Genomic DNA, 8,082 nt, shown 5'->3' with positions numbered 1-8,082 from the left:
GCTTGGAGAAAGAGTCCGACAGCCCCAAAAGTGGTGACAGAAGGTGCTTTAATAATTACCATGACATATTCCAGGATCCAAAATAGCCCTGCAGCCGTGTTACCCGCCTGGGTAGTGCTAAGCCTTCCCGGGGACATTGCAAGTCCGTATCCTGAGGAGAGCTCTGACACCCGAGATGAGAGGCCACAGCAGTCTCTTCTTTCTTACCTCATCTCTACCACAGGATATACATGCTGATTTTCTCTCTGAGCGTGGCTTGGCTGCTCTCTCTCCAATTGGCTCTTCAGACTTTTCCTCGACTGTGTATTAACATGCACAGTTCTCTTTTCCCTTGTGGCCTGTTTCTCATAGGGTTGTCAACTGATCGGGAAAACAGCCTGGCCTTCTCTTGTGCCTTTTAATAGCAGCTCGATCTGCAGAAATCGGAAAGTGAAGCTTTAGATGCCATGGAGAGAAGCACAATCACCTGCTATAAAGCATGAAATTATGCAGAAAAGTGTGGAGTTTGTGGTCTGTAACTGAAGTAAATAGGGTTGTTGTTGTTTTTTCAAATATATTTATTGATTTTATAAAACTGAGAAAAATAAAACATATAAAACACAAAAACACAAAAATACAAAATAATCACATAAAACACAAAATTACAAAATACAAAAAAACAACAACAACCATATTTATCATTCATGTATCCTAACATTGTTGACTTCCTCAAGTCCCTCTTTTCTGCTTTTCATTGTATGTCATCCTTAGTAATTTCTATATCATACTTCAATCATCTTATTATTACCTTAACTAACTAGTTTGTATATCATATTTCAGTCATCTTATTTTTACCTTAACTAACAAAAATTCACCTCATATTATAACATTTAATTCTTATCTTACCCTTATATCTAAATATTAATACAATACCTCTACAAATCCTCCTCTACAACCTCCCTGTACTTCCAAATCTTATCTTAAACGTTTCCAATATTGCAATTATTTCTTAAATAAACTTTACATTTCTTCCAACTTCCACCGACTCTTCCCTCTGGTCACAGAGTCTCCCGGCCAGTTCGGCCAATTCCATGAATTCAATCATCTTCATCTGCCATTCATCCACTGTAGGTAGATCTTCACTTCCAATTCTTAGCTAATAAAATCCTTGTTGCTGTTGTGGCATACAGAAAAAAACATAGTATCTTTTTTTGGTAGTTCCTCTCTAACTATCCCAAGTAAAAAAACTTCTGGTTTCTTGATAAAAGTGTTTTTCAACACTTTTTTCATTTCATTATAAATCTTTTCCCAGAAGTTCTTAACTTGGGGGCAAGTCCACCACATATGGTAAAAGGTTCCTTCTACACTCTTACATTTCCAACATTTGTTATCATGCTTATGATAAATCTTTGCTAATTTTACCAGTGTAAGATACCATCTATACATCATTTTCATCATATTTTCTCTTAAAGCATTACATGCAGTAAACTTTATATTCTTCCTCCACAACCTTTCCCAATCCTAGTAAATAGGGTTGTTAAGGTGTTTTCTCTGGATGGTCCTGCATAATGGCCTATTTAAAAAGCAAATCCCCAGCATCATAAGGTTTGCTTCATTATATATATATACCATTTCCATAAACACAACTTTATTCTGTTTCCACCACCAATGGTTTCACCCTTAAGTTGAAACCTTTTCTCTCTCTTCATGCTTAGCTGTATTTTTATATTGTATTGAAATTGCAAGCTGCCCAGAGAATATTATTGGGCAAGAATATAAAAGTTATAGAAAATAAATAATCAGTGCCCCCCCCACTTTTCTCAAAAACACTTGTGTCTGTTTTTTGGTATTCTTCAAAGGCGTATATTTGTTTTAACAGCAGTTGTCAGAAATGATTTGCAGCCCTGTAAACAGCTGCCTGTCATACCACAGCCCCATATACAAGACCATATAACCCTGGGGCAGTTAACACCACAGAGTATAAACTCTGGTTGGTTTTATTATTTATTCCCTTTATCCTTTCTTATAAATAAATGGCAAGGAACTTGTTGCAGGTCTTGGATAAACCTATTCAGTGCAAGCTACTGAATGGCAACTCACAACGATAAGACATGGTAGCTAAATGGAACCTCTGCATTCAGGGAAAGTGTATCTCTTGAGGCTCAGATGCTGGGGACAAAGAGCGGAAGGACTGATGCCTTCATGAACTACGCTCGGTCTTTTTGGAGACATCTGGCTACAAAGATGCTGGACTTAGATGCTCCTAATCTGACCCGGTAGGGTTTTGCATAGGTTCTTAACTCGTTAGGATCAATCTAACAGTATTATGCACCTATCGCACATTCACTGCTAAAAATAAAACAGGTTTTTTGGCTTTGGTTTTTATTTCAAAAACCTTTTTTTTTAAATCAGAAAGGATTGTAAGACAAAAAGAAATGCGCGCAGGAAGCAGTACCTCTCTTAAACCATGCTCTTAAAAACCATCTGTCTGCCTCCTGTCTCAGCTGTGCTTAAATCACTGTAAATGGCGATCGTGCAGTTTGCCTGAATATGTCTTCATACTGCAAGGAGCTGTGACTGACCACGCCAGAATGAATCTCTGAAGGCTTCATTTACTCTGACATGTTAAATGCCAGTTGTCATCATGTTACTGCGAGTTTCCCTTTCAGAAATCAGAATACAGTTACTAAATCTAGGTACTCAATATCCTATTAGTATGCGCAGCACCACTGATTAACATGATGATTCTGCCTTTGCCCTGCTCAGGCATACCCAGTCTGTGGTATGTACTCTCTTGTCACTCAATTCATTAAAAAGAAGGTAATTCCAATGGGAGGGAGAGCCTTGACTCCTAGCTAGCTGACAAGCTACTCCTCTATACACTCGCAGAGTGCATAATATTCAGTTCTAGGCTGTGAAAAGCTGCTAACACCTGCTTATTAACCATAACAATATAGCTACAGAGGCCAGTTGAAGAATTGGCAAGCCTTCTCCAGCCATTCCACCTTCTTTTTTGGCCAGAAGACACAGCTCCTCCTGCCCTTAGGAAGACTTCCTTATTCTTTCCCTTTCTCAATATGATGTCCATTTATCCTCTTGTCAAGCTTCTCCACAACAGCAGTTCCTGCAGCCCCTGTGCTCCTATAAGCCTCACCCCCACCTCCTCTGTCACTTGCTTCCTTACATGGCAGCTGCACATTTGGTCAAATATTCTGTGACTGGCTCCCCCCCCCCCAAGCAGTAAAAGATAAGCATTCCATGACATCACAGCAATTCAGCCAATGACTGGATACTGTGGCTTACAGATGAAATGTAACAGCCCCTGCATGCTTATATATATATTTCTACACACAAATGCATATGTCCAGGAGCCGGAGAACTACATCAGGCATGCCAATTGGCTTTTTGTACGCCCGCTGGAATTTATGACCCTTACTTCATTTTCATTGCAGACCATGATTCACACCCGCTTTTAGAAATAACTCCTTCAGAATTGGTTAGCTGCATTGCACGGTGACAGATGGTGGGCACCGGATGTTATGCGCTGAATAACCAGATATAATCTGTTCGAGAAGCAATTGGATGGAGGCAAGGAGCCCGTAGTCCTCTAGATGCTGCTTAAAACCCCTATTATCTCTGACCATTGGCCATGGTGGCTGGGTCTGATGGGAGCTGGAGTCCAGCAACATCTGTGCTTCCATGGGTTAGTTAGTGCATCTGGCTGTTAACCAGAAGGTTGGTGGTTTGAGCCCACCCAGGGATGGCTGTGAGCAGGATTCCTGCACTTGCAGGGGGTTGGACTAGATGATCCTTGGGGTCCCTTCCAACTCTGCAGTCTCGAGGACCACAGGTTTACCACTAAGTCAGAACTGGGGGTTATAAAATTTTCAACTGTCTTCTAACAGTGGTTTGAGTTGTATCAATTGGCAGGTGATTACGTTCATTATTCCTCCATATCAAGTTGCTGTTAAAGGCAGGCTATAGAAGAAGCTGGATGAAAAGTTGGCAATCCTATCAAAGTCCTCTTGGACATGCACAGTTTGGTGTGTGCTACTTTCGATCCTTATAAATTCAAGAACAAGTAAATTTCTATGCCCAACGGTTGTTCATTAACTTAGCAATGCCAGGATGATTGTGTTATAAACAGTCACTGTGTTTATTCAGCATACACTTAAACTTAAACTGAGATTTTCAGTGTGCACTTTTGGCATTTCATTGTCATTATTTTTAGGACACAGTGGTATGTAAATATTTCTATAAATAAATAAATCAATATAATAAAACACTAGCCGAGGGAGGCTAAATAAATTTGTTAGTCTTTATGGTACCCCAACTCTTTATTGTTATATAAACTTGTTTCTGATTTTCTATTGCAAAAGGCCCTCAAACCTTAGGAGTAACTATTGCTAAACATTTTAAAATCAGTTTAAACAGATATGGTCATACGCTATAAACCCCCTTGATGCAAAAGCAGATTTTATTTCCATATAAATATCTCTGCTGCCATCCAGTGGCCAACTGATGAAAAAGCAGTTACTGTATTTCAGTCTCATTTACTCACAGTAGCAATTTCTTCCCAATCCACAATTTTCTTAAGAAATAAATGTGGGTTATCAGGGGTGGGGTTGCTTTTGCACTCTTAGCAGCCATCTCATATCAAGGAAATTGGTTGGCAAAGCTTTTCTCATCACCTCCATGCCAAATAAAGAGTTACTTGCTAAGAGAATGTGCTTCAGTCGGCTGCTCTTACAAGCCACAGAAGCAGAAACAATTAATTCCACCCCAATTTTAAAGGGCCTCCTAAAATTCTCCACACTTTCTGTGCACAGCAAATTGGGAGCCTATTTTGCCAAATATTATAGGTGGTGTTTTTAACCAGACTTTTGGAACCAACTGGCTAAGAGAGGAAGACTGGAAGAAGTAGGAGTGAAGTCCATTACTTCCTTCAAAAATTTTTATAATTAAACAGTAATCATCATCATCATCATCTATTTATACCCCACCCATCTGGCTGGGTATCTCCAGCCACTCTGGGCGGCTGCCAACATATTAAAAACAGAATAAAACATCATACACATTAATAACTTCCCTGAACAGGGCTGCCTTCAGATGTCTTCTTAAAGTCAGATAGTTGTTTATTTTCTTGACATCTGATGGGAGGGTTTTCCACAGGGTGGACACCACCACCGAGAAGGCCCTCTGCCTGGTTCCCTGTAACTTGGCTTCTCGCAGTGAGGGAACCGCCAGACGGCTCCCAGCACTGGACCTCAGTGTCCAGGCTGAACAATGGGGGTGGAGACGCTCCTTCAGGTATACAGTGGTGCCTTGCTTAACGAATGCCCTGCTTAACGAAATTTCCGCTTAACGAAAGGATTTTTCGAGCGGAGCTTGCCTCGCTAGACGAATGCGTTTTATGAAAAATTCGTCTAGCGAATCGCGGTTTCCCATAGGAATGCATTGAAATTCAATTAATGCGTTCCTATGGGCAAAAAAAAAAAAAGCCGAAAAAAATTCAGTGAATTCCTATGGGATTCGCTAGACGAATTTTTCGCTATAAGCTATAAGAAAAGACCCGTGGAACGAATTAATTTCGTCTAGCGAGGCACCACTGTACTGGGCCGAGGCCATTTAGGGCTTTAAAGGTCTGCACCAACACTTTGAATTGTGCTTGGAAAGGTACTGGGAGCCAATGTAGGTCTTTCAGGACTAGAATTAAAACTGGATCCATAATTGCACCCAAAATTCACATAGCTGGTGACACTGGTGATGCTGTTTTGCTAAACATTCTTTGAAATTCTTTGAGTTTTTGAAGATCTCAGAAAAGAAATTCAAAAGTTTGTCAGGAAATTGTGTTTTTTATAACTTTCAGCTCAGATCTAAATAAAATGATGGCACCCCAAAGGGACTTGGAGTTTTGATTCTCCCGGTCTACCTGCTCCAGCTTAAAGGGAAAGGTAGAGTGAGTAGGTTAGTTTAGTCAAGAGGGACTCAGTCAAATTCCCTTTCCTTGATCATCACTGGCCTGGATAAGTTTCATTACTGGGATCTGAAGAATGGAAACCAAAATCCAAAGTTCAGCCTATATGCCATTCACCAACCAGAAGATGAAATCATGATATGCAGGGCAAATTCCAACGAGTCAGTGGCCTTTGTGGCACCTCTGGTCTGAGCACATAAGGAACTGCTGTCCTCTGTGTGCCCTGGCGTGGTTGAAATAGAAATGCCATTTCTTGCACTATGAAATTCTTGACCCTGAGGAGCCCTAAAGATCAGTCATTTTAAAGAGGTGAGCTTCCTGAATCTGAAGCCACAGCTAGGCTTAGAATTTGTGGGGCTTGGATGTGAAAAGAAGCAGTGACGGGGAAACTTGGGAATTATGAAACTACTATCAGATACTTTGTCTAAAGGAGGCTTCCTCAAACTCAACCCACCAGATGTTTTGAAACTACAATTCCCATCATTCCTGACCACTGGCCTTGCTAGCTAGGGATCATGGGAGTTGTAGGCCAAAAACACCTGGAGGGCTGAGTTTGAGGAAGCCTGGTCTACAGCAGCATTTCCCGAACTTAGGTCTCCAGCTGGTGTGTTGGGGTTTTTTTGGGGGGGGGGGGACTACAACTCCCACCATCTCTAGCTAGCAGGACCAGTGGTCAGGAATGATGGGAACTGTAGTCCAAAAAACCCCAACAACCAGCAGGAGACCCAAGTTTGGGAAACCCAGACCTAAAGGAAGAGGGGAGGGGGATTGTGCATGCAAGTACAACTTCTAATACCCTTGCGTATGTTTAAAATGTTGCATGTTTAGAACAAAGGGAGGGAGGTGGTTTCTACACACGTTCCGCTGAACATGCAAAGCCTACCCACCACACAATTAAGGCAGACATCTTTCCCCAGAGAACCCCGGGAATTGTAGCTCTGTGAGAGGTAAAACTACAGTTCCCAGAATCCTTTGGAGGAAGTTATATGCTTTTTAAATGAATGGGGCATGTGCAGTCCAAGGGAGGCTTCTAAGCTTACTCAAGATCTGAAGAGCAGTCCATGTAAGAGGGGATGTTTGATGGCGTTTGCATGCTTAACTCTCCCCTTTTTAAGTCCTCACCTCGAGCTACAATAAAGTTGTCATGCGACTTGAAAGAGTGAATGTTGATTGGAAGCATATTGGTTTAAACTGGATAGATTTAAATGTTTTTGTTTGTTTGTTAAAGTATTCTGTTATTAAGGATATATTTTTGGTTTGTTGGTTTGTTTGGAAAGCATGTATGTCAGTTGTTGTTTTTCCCCTGTACTGTATGTTGTGATAATATTGTTACTAAAGATTTGAAAAAGAAAAAGAAAGAGTGTTCAACCTACATCCGCAGGCATTCAGTTCCCACTTCACAGCATGTGCTCAAATCACTTGCAACTCCCACATTTCCTTCCTCTCCCCCCCCCCCCCCAAAGCAACTGGGGCTGAAACTTACTTTACCTGGGAGTGAAACCCAGTAGTTCTGACTTCTTAGTAGACAATGTCTAGGCTTCTACTCTAAAAACGAAACGAGACCCTGGGAGGACCGGGTGATAGAAAAGGGAGACGCCCGGCTCCCAAGGCATCTTTCCTCCCCTCCCAAACTAGGGAGGATGCTCTGACCCAAATCCCATGTTGCAAGAGGCGCGATCATGTGACGAAGCGAAATAGAAACTAAAGCAGCCGGCTCTTATTGTTTCCTGCAGAGTTGCTGAACGCTTCCTGTTTCTGCTTCATTTCCCCAATTCAGCTGCAGGAGGAAGAACCCGATCTAGGTGAGGACTTAAAGTACTCTGAACAAATGTCCTGTTACTGATCTAGGTGAGGACTTAAAACTCTGAATAAATGTCCTGTTCCTGGCGGGTGCGAGAGGGCTGTTGTTGCATTTTAACTCACGTGGGCTCCCCCCCCCCTTCCACGCCCTCTCTGAGTCAGCAGTTTGCTGCAGGGTTGCGATCGGCGCGTTAGCGGTGCTCGGCTCTTCCACTTACCCTGTTATTAAAACTAAAATTTAAAAATGAAATCCGAAGCGATCTGAGGTAGTGCCTACTCAGAATCGAGCCCCCTTCGGTTCGATGTGTGCGCGAATTCAGTCTCAG

At 41.8% G+C, this 8,082-nt stretch overlaps 1 long non-coding RNA gene across 2 annotated transcripts; it reads right to left on the bottom strand.

Moving 5' to 3' along the window:
- Positions 1-31: 31 nt before the first annotated feature.
- On the bottom strand, positions 32-7,629 carry LOC148683916 (uncharacterized). 2 transcript variants are annotated; one of them, XR_015946501.1, is made up of 3 exons: positions 7,445-7,629; positions 1,004-1,153; positions 32-413 (listed from the first exon to the last, which is right to left on the bottom strand). It is a non-coding gene; the product is annotated as an uncharacterized LOC148683916 (long non-coding RNA). The 2 variants fall into 2 exon arrangements; XR_015946500.1 differs by having other exon boundaries at positions 7,440-7,576.
- Positions 7,630-8,082: the final 453 nt, after the last annotated feature.

Source organism: Zootoca vivipara, chromosome 12 (assembly GCF_965207765.1).
Source record: "Zootoca vivipara chromosome 12, rZooViv2.hap1.1, whole genome shotgun sequence".
NCBI classification, from domain to species: domain Eukaryota; kingdom Metazoa; phylum Chordata; class Lepidosauria; order Squamata; family Lacertidae; genus Zootoca; species Zootoca vivipara.
Note: the sequence above shows the minus strand (reverse complement) of the source record. Positions and strands in the feature narration are given on the sequence as shown.